Source organism: Pteropus alecto, unplaced genomic scaffold (genome assembly GCF_000325575.1).
Source record: "Pteropus alecto unplaced genomic scaffold, ASM32557v1 scaffold220, whole genome shotgun sequence".
NCBI classification, from domain to species: Eukaryota; Metazoa; Chordata; class Mammalia; order Chiroptera; family Pteropodidae; genus Pteropus; species Pteropus alecto.
In genome coordinates, this window is record NW_006430043.1 from 249,412 (window position 1) to 264,957 (window position 15,546).

Below are 15,546 nucleotides of genomic sequence, written 5' to 3' on the forward strand. Positions count from 1 at the left end.
ACCAGTCTGAAATGAACACATTATCTGAGATGAGAAGTATATTAAATGGAATAAACAAAGGAATAAACAAAGTGAATAAAGAAGAGGATCAAATGCCCTATCTAGAGGACAGGAAAGCCAATCAGGATACTCAATCAGAATGGCAAGAAAAAAGATGCAAAGACTATAAAAATAATTTGAGGATATGGGACACTATTAAGGCTCCAAATATTCATCTGATCGGCGTAACTGAAGAAAATCAAGATGTTGAATGGCTGTTTGAAGAAATAATGATGGAAAACTTCCCTAACCTGGTAAAGGAAATGGACATAAAACCCCAGGAAGCTCAGAGGATTCCAAAAACCAGGGATCCAAAGAGGCCCACACCAAGACACATCATAATTAAAATGCCAAAGTTTAAATACAAAGAAAAAATATTAAAAGTAGCAAGAGAAAAACAGATAGCTACCTATAAGACCAGCAGCTGATTTCTCAAAAGAAACTGTGCAGGACAGAAGGACTTGGCAAAAAATATTCGACAGGATGAAGACCCAGGATCTACAACCAAGAATAATTTATCCAGCAAAGCTATCATTTGGAGTTGAAGGACAGATAAAGAGCTTCCCAGACAAAAGTAAGCTAAAGGAACTTATCACCGCCAAATTAGTATTACAGGAAATGTTGAAGGGACTTCTTTAAGAAGAAAAAACATGTATCAAAAATAGGAATAAAGAATGGTAACAACTACATTCCTATCAATAAGTACCTCAGATGGAAAAGAATTAAGTGCTCCAACTAAAAGATAGAGTGGATGAATGTAAAGGAAAATAAGACCCCTGCATGTTGCCTATTAGAGATTCACTTCAGATTAAAAGACACACACAGACTAAAAGGAAGGGTATGGAAAAAGATATTGCTTTGATGGACTTAGAAGGTATTTAAGTCAAACAGAAAAAGATAAACACTATATGGTTTCACTTACATGCGGAATCTAAGGAATAAGAAGAGCAAACCAATCAAAAACAGACTCATGAATATAGTGGACAATTTGGTGAGGGACAGAGGAGAGGGGCTTTGGGGGCTGGAAGAATGGGGTGAAAGGTTAAAGAAGTACAAATTAGTAGCTGATGCATGGTCATAAGGATGGGGAGCATGACATAAGGAATGCAATTAACATTAATATGTTGGCTAGGTGGAGGGATAGGGGAGAGAGGGAGCAATTGGAAGGATCATTTTACAAACTATATAGATGTCTAACCAATGTACTGTACACTTGAAATTAATTAAAATAAATTTAAAGAAAAAGAATTTTCAACAGTTTCCATTAAAAGAAAAGAATACATAAGAAAAAGATGTAAAATATCTCTTCTTTTATTTTAAATTATATACAATGTGCCAAACACAATTATCTTACATCAATCAAGTTATGTAACTTAGTTAATACAAATATTCAATTGATTATTACTTATGTAATGGGATGCTTAGTAACACGGAACTTAAGATTTCACCAGCCTTTACTATGTCTAAGCAGATTTTCTATGTCTGAGCAGAATGTCTTTATTATGGTAGGAACCACTAAGTAGTTATTTTAGTTGTACAGTTGCCAGGTGGGCAGGTTTCCACTCTCCTGGGGAAATGGTATCATTAGAACTTTGATATGTGACCGGACAAAGCTAATTTGTTTAAGATCTTTAATAGCTAGAGCAGATCCCTGAGGTGAAAGTGAGTAAATATGCAGAGTTCAACAAGGCTTCTAAGAGGAAAAGGATCAAGACACTGACTCCTTCCTCCCAGGATTAAATAGTACTATACTCCTCTTGTTGACTGAGGTTATCCCAGTGACGTCTGTTGATAAAAGATACCAGAGATCCCCAAAAGGGAATTCACTACACAAGGCCTACGGTGGGATATGAAAGAAGTTGGTTCCAGCCCAATATGTGGCTGTAATCCAAAAAGCCCTTTAACCAGGAACTCTAGTCTCGTGTTGAATTTCAGGAACAAACACAGGGCATGACGTCAACAGAAAGAACCATGACCTTGTGTCTCAGCCTGGCACTACTGTTGTGCCAGCTCCTCATCATTCACTGCACTGGCTGCCTCAGTAATGCAAGAACTTAAAGCCAAGTACTGACCTCAGCTTGGATTCATGAGCCATCCCACTGCTAAATGAATGGGTTAAGGACAGAAAAGGAGGCCAAATTACATATGGTGTGTCCTTGCCTGAAGTTAAGACTAAGAAGATCAGTACTTCCCAGGTTGCCAAGAGGAAGGAAAGCAGTGCCAATGACCATAAACTCATAAGGAAATCAGTAGAGAGAACACAGTCCTAAGTTCCAAAGCCAGAGGACCTAAAGGAAAATGGGGGTCTCCAAGAATTAAGCAGGTAATGAAAGACCCCTCTCAAGCCCAGGAGACATCGCCTAAGAAGTCATAACGGCTAGACCATGGCAAATTTCTGAACCAATTTGGATTATGAAAGAGAAACAATTTGGATTATGAGAGAGGAGCAGTGCACTATAGTAGAAGGAGCCAGGACTAAGACTCAGCCAGCAAGCGGTTTAGGGCCAACTTTACATTTCATTAGCTGAGTGACCCGGAGGGTTATTCTAGGCAAAGGAGGAGGAAAAAGCACTGACCTTTCAGAGGCATTATTGCTCAGGATGGAGAAATCAAAGGGGTGCATGGAGGCTGGAATATAGAAAGGAGAGCTTTCCAAAAAAGGACTAAACTTATTTTAAACTTTTTATTGTAAAATAAAATACAGATACAGAAAACCACTCAAAAGAAATCTACTGCTTACTGGGTTATTTTTAAAACACCCATGTACCCCACTACCCACGTCATAGAGCTTTTCCTGCCACTGTGGAAGCCTATCCAAGTGTCCCAGCCCAATCACAGCTGACTTCCTCCCACCAAAAGTGGCCACTTTCTTGATGTTGATAATAATATTTTCCTTATGTTTGTTTATGGTTTTTTCACCCAAGTGTGCATCTCTGTCTACATAATCTAAAATTCCTTCTCAAAATTTTTAATACTTTTTAAGTCTCATTTAATCTAAAGGTTCCCACTCCATTTCTTTCTTTTCCTTTCAATGTATTTATTGAAGATAATCTTTGACCTGTAGATAGGCATTTGACCTGTATAATTTCTGAAAGTGTAGATATTTGTTGATTCCATGTTCATGATTCAATGTTTCTCTCCTCTGTATTTTCAGCGAACTGACAGCTGAATCCAGAGCCTGGGACAGACTGATGTTTGAGCTTTTTGGTAAGACGCGTAGGTGGTGTTATGTTCTTTCACTAAGAGGCAAATAACCTCTGATTCTCTCTTTTTTGTGTTGATGTTAACAGTTATTTATGTCCAGTGTCTAAATCTGTTAGTTCATTGGGAGATGCAGAGTGGTGATAGTCTAACATTTTTAATTTATTAGTTAGAATACATTTATTAAGAAACACTTCCCTCATCTACTACTTAGTTACCCAGTGGTACAGTCCCTACAGGAAGAATAAATGCTCGATTCTTTCCCTTGATTTACCAGTTTTAAAGATAATGAATTTATTTCTTTTATCACCTGCCGAACGTGACCAATAAGCCAGACACAAAAAGACAATTACTCCATGATCTCACTTACATAGGAATCTAAAATAGTCAAACTCATAGAAGCACAGGGTAGAATAGTAGTTGCCAAGAGATGCTGGTGAAAGAGTATAAAGATTCTGTTATGCGAAAAGAATAAATTCTGGAGATCATATGTGCAGCAGATACTTAAAATATGCTAACAGGGTGAATCTGAAGTGTTCTCATCACAAAAAAAAACAGTTGTACTATGTGAGGAGATGGCTATGTTAAGTAGTTTGATTGTGTTGATCATTTTGCAATGTATACATATATCAAAACATTACATTGTGCACCTTAAATATATATTTCTGTTTGTCAGTCATACTCCAATTCATCTTATTAACAGAACAAATAAATTATATGACCATGTTATAGATGCAGAAAAGCATCTGATAAACTTTCATATCCATTCATGATAAAAATTTTAGCAAATTAGAAATAGAGAAGAGCTTTCTCAATCTGATGAGTATCTTTTTAAAAAGACCTATATCGACTATGATTTAGATGATAAATTATTGAAAATTTTCCACCTGAGATCAAGAATAAAACAAAAATACCTGCTTTCACCGTGTCTGTTTATATTGTACTAGAGGTCCTAGCCATTGCAAAACAGCAAGAAAAAAAATGCAAGAATTGGAAAGGGAGAAATGAAGCTGTTATTATTCCTACACAACACAATTACGACATGATTGTGTGTGTATAAAACTCCAAAGAACTTGCAACCAGACTTAGGTATTTTTAGTAAGGTCGTTAGATATAAAGTCTATTTATAAAAATCAATTGTGTTTCCACATACAAGGAGTGAACAGTTAGAAAATGTAATTTTAAAAACATTTACAATAGCATCAAAAAGTTAAAAATGCAGGAATAAATCTAAAGAAAATTTTCTACACAGGAGTTACAAAACCTTGTTGTTAATATTATATTATTAATTAATAACTAGTAGTAAATGAAGGGATAGATCATTCATGGATGGGAAAATTCAATATTGTAAAGATATCTATTATCTCCGAACTGATTTACAGATTCAGTGTTATCCTAATAAAAATCCCAGCAAGTTTTTTTTTCTGGAGGAAAAAAAAAATCTTAGTTCTTAAATACACGGGATGATGGAACAGCCTCATAATTACTTATTTACATTATCCTGCATTGTACAACAAAAGTCTGAAAATAATGCTACCACCTCCAGTATTCCAAAGTTTTTTTAAATTTCTTATGCAATCTCTTCATTCTTGTAACCCCATACCTTAACTGACTGAGTATATAACTATTTTATGCTGTATCCTCCTTTTTAACTCTCATTTAGTTCTACATGTAACTAAATTTTACTGTTTGCCACCATTCCTCATAGATATCCCTCTGGTCATTTTGATCATCTGAAGCTCGTTCTCTAGTAGATTCCTCAGGAAGGGTACACTGACAACAGTGTGTGCCTTTTACATTTTAAAGTCAGTCTTGCTAGATAGAAAATTCTTAGCTCACACTTTCTTTCTTTGGAGTTTTTAATATGTTACTTTATTTTTTTTCTTGCACAAAGCATTGCTGTCACCAAAAAAAAAAAATTCTGATAATAATCTAATTTTCTTTTCCTTTTAAACCACTTACTGCTTTTGCCTACAGCCCAAAGGCTTTTATGTTACTTTGCAGTCTAACAACTTTACTACACTTTGTCTTGGTGTTGTTCACTCTGGGCTGAGATTCTCAAGTAGAAGGTATGTTCTTTCCATTTGTAGTTTCAAATCTTCTGATTTCAGGAAAGTTTTCTCGAAGTATGATTTTTAGTTTGTTCTGTTCCTTCTCTTTGGTTTTCTTCTTTAGGGACTTCTATTATGTATATATGACTCTCTTTTGCCTCTCTTCAATATCTGTCACTTCCTCTTGAATACTATCTCTTAATTTGTTTTTATTTTTAATTTTTTTTTCCTTCTAGGTCACCCATCTAATGAATTGTAAAGGTAGCATTTTTGTTCACCAGAGGCATTATCAACTTTGTGAATTCACTCTTGTATTCTCTCTCATTAAGTTCGTTCTGAAGTGATTTTTTTTCTTTTATTTCTCATTCTTTCCTGAGCTTGGTCATCTTGTTTTTGAGTTTATAATTCTGATTTATATTGCTCTCTTATGTCTTGCATCATTTTCTTAATGCTTTTTAGCTCATTATGAAATAAAAAGTTATAAGATTGGATCTACTCTGTGGGTATATTTCCTTGGCATGCTTTATTTGTGTGTAGGGATATTCCATTTTTTTATTTCTTATATAAAAAAAAACTATATTTGACCTCAATACTTTTCTGTTTTTACATGAAATTAATGATACTGAATTTTTAAAAGTAAATATGGTTCAAGCTGACTTTTTTAACCTTCTATTGTTTTCACATAGTGTTAAAAAAACATATATGGTGGCTTACATTGTGAGATTTCCCAGCTGTTTGCTACCCTACCTTTACCATTTCTTCCCTGTTCTTTTTCTCTCTTGTCCTTATCCTGCTAAATTTTTATTCCATTCCCAGAAGTTTCTCCTCTCTGGAAAAGACCCCTGATAGTTTTGCATTGGCAGTTTCGAGGGGCTCAACCGCTCCAGCCCATCCCTTTACACTTACTACAGGCCCCTGGCATCCACCCGCTGATGGAGTGAGAAGGCCCCTGGCACCCACCTCCTAAATGGAGTGACAAAATCCCTTCTTGTTTTCCCCTGCTATTCTCAAGGTGGTCTACAATGTCTTCCAGGAAATTCCTGTTGGTTGCTTGGGGGTAGTGGGGAGGGGGGGTTCCTGCTCTTAAGTTTGCAAGGTTTCCCATCACTCCCTCTGCTCTCTCCCCTCAAGTCACCAATAACAATCTTGCATCAGTAAATGACCTGCCCTCATCCCCTTGTATTTTGGGGTTTGTGAGGATACCTGTCACCTAGTTTTGTTGTAAAGATTGTCCATGAGTTTGGGTTTTGCTCTCTCATCATTCTGTCTTTAAGTGGAAGTTCAGAAAAATTCTAAATCTATGCCACAGCTGCCCCATTTTCTCAGAATCCTCCTAAAAAGGGGCTGATTTTTTTAAGCCTTAATGCCATACTAAGAGTTTAGAATTCATCCTGCATATAGTGTGCCGAGACGGATTTTAAAAGTGAAAACTGACATAACTTGATATGCTTTTGCAAAAGCTCATTCTGACAAACCCACAGGAGACAGAAAGACTGGAGACAAGGATACCACTAGGAGGTTATTGTTATAGTACAAAGTTACAGCAGCCTTGATCAAGGAAGTGACAATGGTGAGATAGGAGGGCATGGAATTTAAAGAACCGATGTATCAGTGCCTCTAACAACACGACATGCATGTTGCTTGGACGCATTCCTTATTAGGGAATGTAGACCCTTTTATTTCCTATCGCCTGGGTTCTTCCGCTAAGGGACCAGACTGCAGACTCAGGCCATTACCCCACCCTCCTTCACTTTAGGTCTCACCCTAATGCTGAGCCCCAGAACCACCTAGGGAGGAGGAGGCCATACTGCCTCACTACTCCGTGTCTCCAGGACCTCGGTTTCTTGGTTATTCTCCCATCAGAGACAGGAGGGGGGCATCTCCACCTTCCTTCCAGTCCACAGTCCTGGTCTGAGGCTCACAGACTCTCTGCCTGTGGGTCTCTGTCTCAGGAATGGAGCTCTCCAGGATTTATTCAAATAAAGAATAGAACTCGCACATAACCAGAGGCTGATCAGTACGCAATACTGCCTGCTTCCATGATCTCCAGCCAGTTGGAAGCAATAGGCCTTAGAGTGAGACCACTTCAGTATGCCAACAAAGCTAGAAAAGCACAGATGACCAGTTGGGGTCAGGGCATCTCTTTGTCCATGGAAGGTAGGAACCAAGAAGAGATTTCTGTTTCTTTCCATTATTCATTCATTTGACAAACACACACCAAGTATATGCACTGTGGAATGACAAAAATAAAACAGGCAAGGGGTGGACTGGATTGGATGAGGAAGAGTCTGATTTAAAGACAAGGGTGGATCTCACACCTGTTAGAAGAGCTATAATCAACAGGACAAGTAATAACAAATGTTGAAGAGGATGGGGAGAAAAAGGAATCCTCATACACTGCTGGTGGAACTGAAAATTGGTACAGCCACTGTGGAAAACAGCATGGAGGTTCCTCAAAAAACTAAGAATTGATCTACCGTACGATCCAGCAATCCCTCTATTGGGTATTTACCCCAAAGACTTGAAAACCCATATCCAAAAAGATATTTGCACACCAATGTTCATAGCAGCATTATTCACAGTGGCCAGAACATGGAAGCGACCAAAGTGTCCTATGATAGATGATTGGATAAAGAAGCTGTGGTCTATATATACAATGAAATATTACTCAGCCATAAGAAGAGATGAAATACTGCCATTTGTGACAACACGGATGGACCTCGAGATAATCATGCTAAGCAAAATAAGCCAGACAGAAAAAGTTAAAAACCACATGATATCACTTATATGTGGAATATAAACCTAAAAGCAACAAATAAATAGGACAAACAAACAGAGACTCGTGGACATGGATAATAGACTAGTGGTTACTAGAGGGGAGGTGGGAGGTAGACGGGGTAAAGGAGGTCAAATATGTGGTGACAGAAAGAAGTCTAACTATATAACAGAAAGAAGTGTAACTATATATATGCCTTACTGTTAAAGTGTACAGCTGAAACATTGGATTTCATTAACCAATGTCACTATTAATTAATTCATTACAATAAAATTAATAAATAAATAAAAATAAAATGGGAGGAATAAATAAATAAAGACAGGGTAGCCTGAGATGACTTATGGAGGGAAAGGAGGGCAGTGGGGACCATCAGGTCACTCCCACAGCGTCCTCTGCTGTCCTGGATTTGCCACGCCTGTCAAGACAGAGCTCCTGATGGCACTGGGAGGTGCCTCCCCATCACTTTGATCCTGGGTCACACAGAGGGCTGCCTCCATAGCTCGAGAGTAAATCCTGAGACCTGGGAGAAGCAGAAAACTCACAAAGCTTGTAGAAAACTGTTTTTAACACAGTGTTTCTCTCAGGCAGAAGTGTCCTGGGGCTGGGAGAAGAGGGGCGGGAAACGAGGTGAACACTGTCCGTCCAGAGCATGGACTCAGAATCTTCCCTGGAAAGGGAACTTTCCACCCAGGCAGGGCTCCAGCCCTGAATCTCAGGCAGTTTTACTTTGGCCAGAGAGCCCTGGGAGACCTGGGGAGGGGCCAGCCCACACCCTGGGACAGAGCGAACTGGCAGGAACCTGAGAAGAATCTTAGGACGCCCACTTGTTTTACACAGGAGGGCGCAGAGGCCAAGGGAGGGATGGTGGCTTTCCAGGAAGACCTAGTGAGCCAGTGGCAATTTTTTGAAAACTATCCATGTTCTCCCAGCAACTCAGTGGAAATGTTCCCAGGGAATGACCTTCACAGACCAAAGGTGAACCAGACACGTGGCAAGTTGCTTCCGGTGGATGTCAGAAACACATAGCTTGTAAGCATTTAGCTACAGCAAGAATGAAAAACGTTCTAAGACAAAGGGAAGGGAAGGAGTACTAGGTAACTCTGCTTAACGGTATGGAAACCCTGGCTTGGGCCCTAGAGCAGCCCCCATCCTGACCCAGAGTATGTTCGCACATGCTCTGTTCAAACGAGCCTAGTTTTCTTGCTGTTTCCCACACCCCTGACCTTCCTTGAAAACTCAGCCTTTAAATGAGCCCTGAATATAGGAACTGTCTTCTTTTCTTAACTCTAAACTCAGAAACACTACCTAAGAGTTTTATGCCGGAGGAGAGAGAGGAGAGAGCCAGGCCAGGCAGCCAGAATCTGTCCCCGTGACTTGTTCTGGAGAATGTCACTGTTATCCCACTCCATTTGGGCCCCTGAAATTCTCCCTGGCTCATGCATGGAAAAATACCCTTTGTTTAATTCATTTAGTCCAGCAGTAGTCTGGAATGTTCAGCATGATTTTATTTAAGGAGACTAAACAGGGAATTTAAAAACAAAAAAACTAGGATTCGAACAGTTCAGCTAACAGAATCGTGATCCTAACAGGAGCGCTCACTGCCAAGGCTCACAGGGCTGCTCCTATCTTACTCCTGCCTCACAAGACTGCTGCTGGGGCTCTGAAACAACTGGCAGAAATCTGCAGATGCCTTGCCTGGGTTCTGACCCTCCCTGGTCCCTAGAGAACTCTAGAAAACTGTATTTACTCTGGAGAATGCTATTCCACACCACCACCCAAAAAGTTAGCAATGATATGGCCACCCATAAACCCATGAGATCTAGGATCAGCTAGCCAGTTCTGGTTTCTGTGTGGCAGTTAAACAGGAAGCTGAGGTTAGGGTGATGGGCTAGGGGTGGGATGGAGGAGAGGCAGAGAGTGTGCCAGACACGGAGACACTGTGTCAGAACCAGCAGAGCCCTGAGGGTCAACCACTGCCTAGGGAATTACCTCAGCCTTCAGGAGGACCCTGCTCCTTCTCCCCAGGCTCTGCTCATACATGCAAGCAAAATTACATTCTTATTATAGAATAATTTATGAAAAAAATAACTGGCTATAGACATCCTACCCTCCAAAATAATGGCATGATTTATCCAGGTGTAGATGGATTGGGGCTTAAGAGAATATTTCAGTGAGCTTTGCATGTCAAAATAAAAGATCTTTGGGTGATGTCAAAAGAAATCTAGAAAACTCAGAGGCAAATTTTAACATTTAAAACAAAATATTTTTATTTCCAGTGTCTGCAAGGAATTCTTTCAGAAGAACTGAGCTCTCTGAATAAGACACACAGATAGTAAAGGAAAAGAGCAAAGTAGCAATTGGTCTGTTCTTTATTCATTGGTAGAAAAAGAGCAGTTTTTCACATGATTATCATACCAGCAAGGGTCATTACATCATCAGCAGCCAAAGTCAAAGGTAAGTTTCTTTGCACTATGGAATCAACAACTCAAGAATGAAGGGTTGGGGTAAAGGGACAGAGTCGTGGTTTGTTGTGGGTTATCACCAGATACTAGATTTTTCTCTGACTAAGGTATGTGATGTGCACACTTGGTCAAAATGGTAGTGTCAGATTTGCATTCTCAGTGAAGAAAGGTGAAGTTCTCCAGGGTGGTAGGAAACAAAGAAAACTAAACAACTCAAACTAATCAGTGACCAGAACAATGCCTGGCACATAGGAGACACTCAATAAACATTTATTGAGAACAGATGAAGAATAAAGTTAGGTAAATGGATAAGGGTGGTGTCGGGGGAAAGAGAATGGTGGGGAAGAGTTAAGGTATAAGGAGCCAGAGATAGTGTAAAATTTCCTGTGGTAGTCAGGGCCAATAAAATTTAGGACATGGATGATAAATATTCACTATTAACATGTTTTTTTGTGCTGGAATTTAACTTCAAATTTTCAGCAAGTCAAAAATATCATGTTGGTAGTACACAGAGAAATTCAGAGACAGGGGCTGTGTCCCATATTTGGGGGGATTCAGGCCACAGAGAACATCTCAAAGAATCAAGACATAAATTGATACTGACAATTCAACAGAATGAGAAAAATCATAAAGAAAAATGATCAAAAGGTAAGAAACTGCTAGGAATCCATACGGATGTTGATGAGGGAGTTGGGTTTCTCCCAGTGGGAAGGGGTGTCAAGTCTACTCACCGGGTGTTAAGAATAAGTATTCGAGAAAGCAGATAGAGCTAGAGATGTCCTCTCCTGACTCCACATTGAGAAAGATGGGCTACAAATGCACGAAACAGAGAACATATGATACTGCAAGAATTACACATTTGCAGTATACAACAGAGCCTAAATGAAGGAATTACTCTCACCCTCCCCTTTGTAACGTCAACCTGGGCCATTTTCTTCCCTTCCCTCTGCCACTCTGATGAATATAGATGAAATGACATCTCCCTAACATGTTTCCCCTCTATCTCTAGGTCTCTGAGGAGGTTAAATGTCCCCCCTTACCCAGCAGGCTCCTTCCTTGTCATTAACTCAGAACAGGAGGCAAGAAAGAGGTTGGAATTCTACCCAGGAGAAAGCCAGAGAACCAAAGGGAGCCAGGACTTGTGGCCCATTTGGGGCATTTGGGGACAGCGGCCTCCTGGATTTCCTAGAATCTCAGCAGAGGACATATCTCCTGCATACCTTATGGCAACTCCTTTTCTCAACCTCCAGCACCACCTCCACTTGATTCACACAAGAATAAACAAGAACATAAAAATCTTATTTGTCCAAGTCATCTCCAGGAGGAAACTGGCTCTCCATCAGCCAGGCCTGATTCCTGGCACCTCTAGGAATTAAAGAGGTATGACACAAAGGTTGGAGGTAGAGGTGGACCCAGACCTACTCAGGCCCCTTCGATATTTTTGAACTGGCTCCAAATATCCAAAATCAGGGAATGGCAGGCAACCAAGGCGACTTCCCTTTCCTGCTGTTTAAAACTCCATTATAGCAATTTATCTTAGCTATCTACCAATTGCCTGCCTCATCTCTGTTACTCCCGTATTTTAAGAGTTCCCAAAATCAATTCCACTTAATTCACATGTCCCAATTATGTGTCCAAGCTTTACACTAAGGGGTCCCCAGCTTTGAAGGTCCTCATTTCCATCTCCTCACCACAGGCCCCTTTGTCCAGGAAGTCTCCCTAAATTAATTCCATCCCCTGCAACTTTCTGAGATCTAATGACTCCTCAGCTCTCCAGTCCATCAGGAAGAAGGAATTTAGCATGTACTAAGTATTCCAAAGACCTGGCTAAGGCCAAGACCCAACTTGATAGTAATAAAGAGAGGAGAACATATTTGTCTCAAATAAACCAGTACTTCTCCATATAAATGAGCACCACATTCTTCAAATTAGTCACCTTGGAAAGCCCTACTCATCCCAAATGAACTTCCAATGCTCCAAAATTGTCTCCCCTTTTGAACTGACTTTCAGAACCAGTTGAGGAGCTGGACAAGAAAGGGAGCCTTATGATGAAATAACAAAACTGACTTTTCAGCTCAAACTTCTCTCCACCTTATTCCTCATCCTTGGTTCTTAGTGATAGTTGACCGTTTCCAAATATTAATTAGTTCAGCTTTCAGAGGTATGTGATGTGTCACTTTGAGATTATTCAAAGCCTGGAACATTGACTCTGAGGACATTTTCCTGGAAGGCATATTTAAAATTCAGCTGGTTTACCTTCTGGTCATACCTAGTGCACTTGACCAAGGTGACTGAGCCTCTACCAGCTCATAGAAACAACTGATTACTGCAATGCCCATCGGTGCTTGACAGGAAGACCAGTGAAGTCACTCAAAGTGGTCAGTGCAAGATGACCAGGGAAAGGCACCATTTGTCCATGTCTTAGATGTAAGAAGCATCACACTCATCCTCTTAAGGAAGGGTCACTTCCTCCCTCTGTATTCCACATCTTCCACCTTGCCTCCCCCAGGTAAAGAAGAATGGGAAAGAACATGAAGGACAGGAGGAAGGTCAGATCAGCCCCTTGACAATCACCAGGATGTTCAACCAGGCATCCAGGGATAAGCTCCCCCTCAAATAACCCAGAGGACTGAAGTGGGCTTCATCCCTACCCTGCTCTTATCCCAAGTCTCCCTCCCGCTCCATATCAGGTAACAGCTCAAGCTTGGTAACAGTCATTACAGAGCTGTTTCAAAGTCACGAAAAGCATGTCATTTTAAGTAAATTAAAAATGTCTTTACCGTAGAAACCTCTGACCCCTCACCAGCACTCCTGGGAGTACCTGTCCCTTTAATTCCTATGGCCCAGGAAGGGGAGGGAGTGGGAGGAGGGATGCACAGGCTGCTCCTTGGCAGTGCGGATTCCAGCACCTGAGGGCTCGTTTCCTCCTGGAAAAGACTTATGCAAATAGCGAGAACTGTTCCTGTCAGTCGTGTAATAATCCGTCCAAGATGACTTTTGAATTGAGAAGACAGCATCCTCCCACTCAAACACACACACACACACACGCACGCACGCACGCACGCACGCTCGCACGCGCGCGCGCACCCCCTCTACTCCTCTGCAACAGGAGCCGTCACTCAGCTCAAACCCCGCCCATCTCTGACCCGCCCCCAACCCCACTCACTTGATTTCAGATCTTCAGGAAAGCAGCACTTCCTCTCCCTCACTCTCCTGACCACACCGCCTGAGCGTTTCATCTAACATTTCCTCTCTTCTCCCCACCACATCTCTGTACTACTTTAGACCATCATTTTTTCCTCTTCCAGGTACTCCCCACTACAGGCCATATTCATATCAAATTTTTAAATTTAACTTTATTACCAGGCCTGGACTGTGAGCTTCATGAGGGCAGAAACCCGGTCACACTTATCTCTGATGCCAGTGGCTGCTATCTGCAGAAGGACTGGAGCCCCAGCCTACCTTCCTCGGAATTCTCCCCCTTCCTCCTATCCAAGGTCTCTATACCTGCCTTTGATATGCAAATTGACTCACCTCTCGACTCCCAACTCTTTGCCACTTTTTTCCCACCCCAACTACTTCGGGATTACTTGACTTTCCTGAAAGCTTCCTGGAAGCCAGCCATCAATTAAAGAGAGCAGCACTAAAATCTCCAAAGCCAGGTCTCCTCCATGTCTTAACCTGTCCTCAGGGCCCTTCCTGGGGAGTCCCACCAAAGACTACATAGGAATTCGAGGCCCAGTGCCAGCCTGCTTCACGACGGAACCCCAGAGAGACCCTCCATGCCTTCAAGAACATGCAAGCTTTCTTTCCAGACTCAAGGGAGTTTCTGTGGCCTAAATTGCCAGGAAAGCATTAAAGACAATACATGGAGGAAAATACATAAAGAGGCAGAGGCAAGGAAAAAAACAAAATCTATGCAAGAAACGGAAAGAAATTTGACTTGACTGAGGGAGAATCCAGACGAGGGAGTGAGGAGGGGTTGAAATGGAAGGGACAGACAGGAGCCTGCTTATGAAAGTGGAGTCTGCTATAAAATTTGTGTATTAGAAATAAATCACTTGGACAGCGGGTAGATGGAAGCTGAGACTATCGGAAGAAAAATCAGTTATGAGGCTGTTTCTTTAGTGGAGATAAGAAATGGCCAGGCCCAGAGCTGAAGCAGAGGCCCTGGAAATGACAAAAGGACAGCATCTCAAGAGGGAGACTTGATAGAGCCCATGTCCTTGTAAAATAGGTGGACAGGGAGAAGGAAAAATGTAAAATTACTCTGCAATCTCTATGCAGATTATTGGGTGAATGTACAGAAAAACAGTGGAGGAAGGTGAACAGGTGATGGGGAAGAGTGGGGGAAGTGATGAGACCAGTTTTCAACTTGTAGGGTTTGATAGACTCAGCACATTCTGTAATTGATCGCCCGTCAATTGGTGGATATTAACATTCAGGAGAAGGGTCTCAGCTAGAATTACGATGTGGGAGTCATAAGCATCATTCCAAGAATGAGTCACACAGGAGAGTATGTAAGAGGAGAGGAGAAAAGGGCTAAGAATAGAATGCTGGAGAATATCGAAGGGGCAGGAAAAAGTGAGTCAAAGTGGGGCTGAAGGGGAGCCAAAAGAGGGAGAGATGGAGGGAAGGGGTGAGAGAGAGAGAATCCATGACAACATTTCAAAAGATGAGTGGTTAGCAGTGTCACAACTCCACAGGCTGGAAAGTATTGGGTTTGGGTTCCTCGGCAAGGATTGGGTTTGGGTTCCTCAGCAAGGATTGTTCCTGTTCCAGAGGTGGTGATGGGAACATTATAGGGTGGTAAAGTAAAGTGAGGTTGTTGAGGGGAAAAAGGTGTCATTTTTTTTTTCTTCCAGAAAACCTGGTTATGAAAGGATTGGAAAGAATCTAGACAGGTATAGTACAAAGAAAACATTGCTTATTTTTAAGATGCCTCTATGTTGAAGGGTGAAAGCTAAGAGAGGCTCACAATTAAACAATCAGAAGTCTAGACAGAATGGGTTCCTGA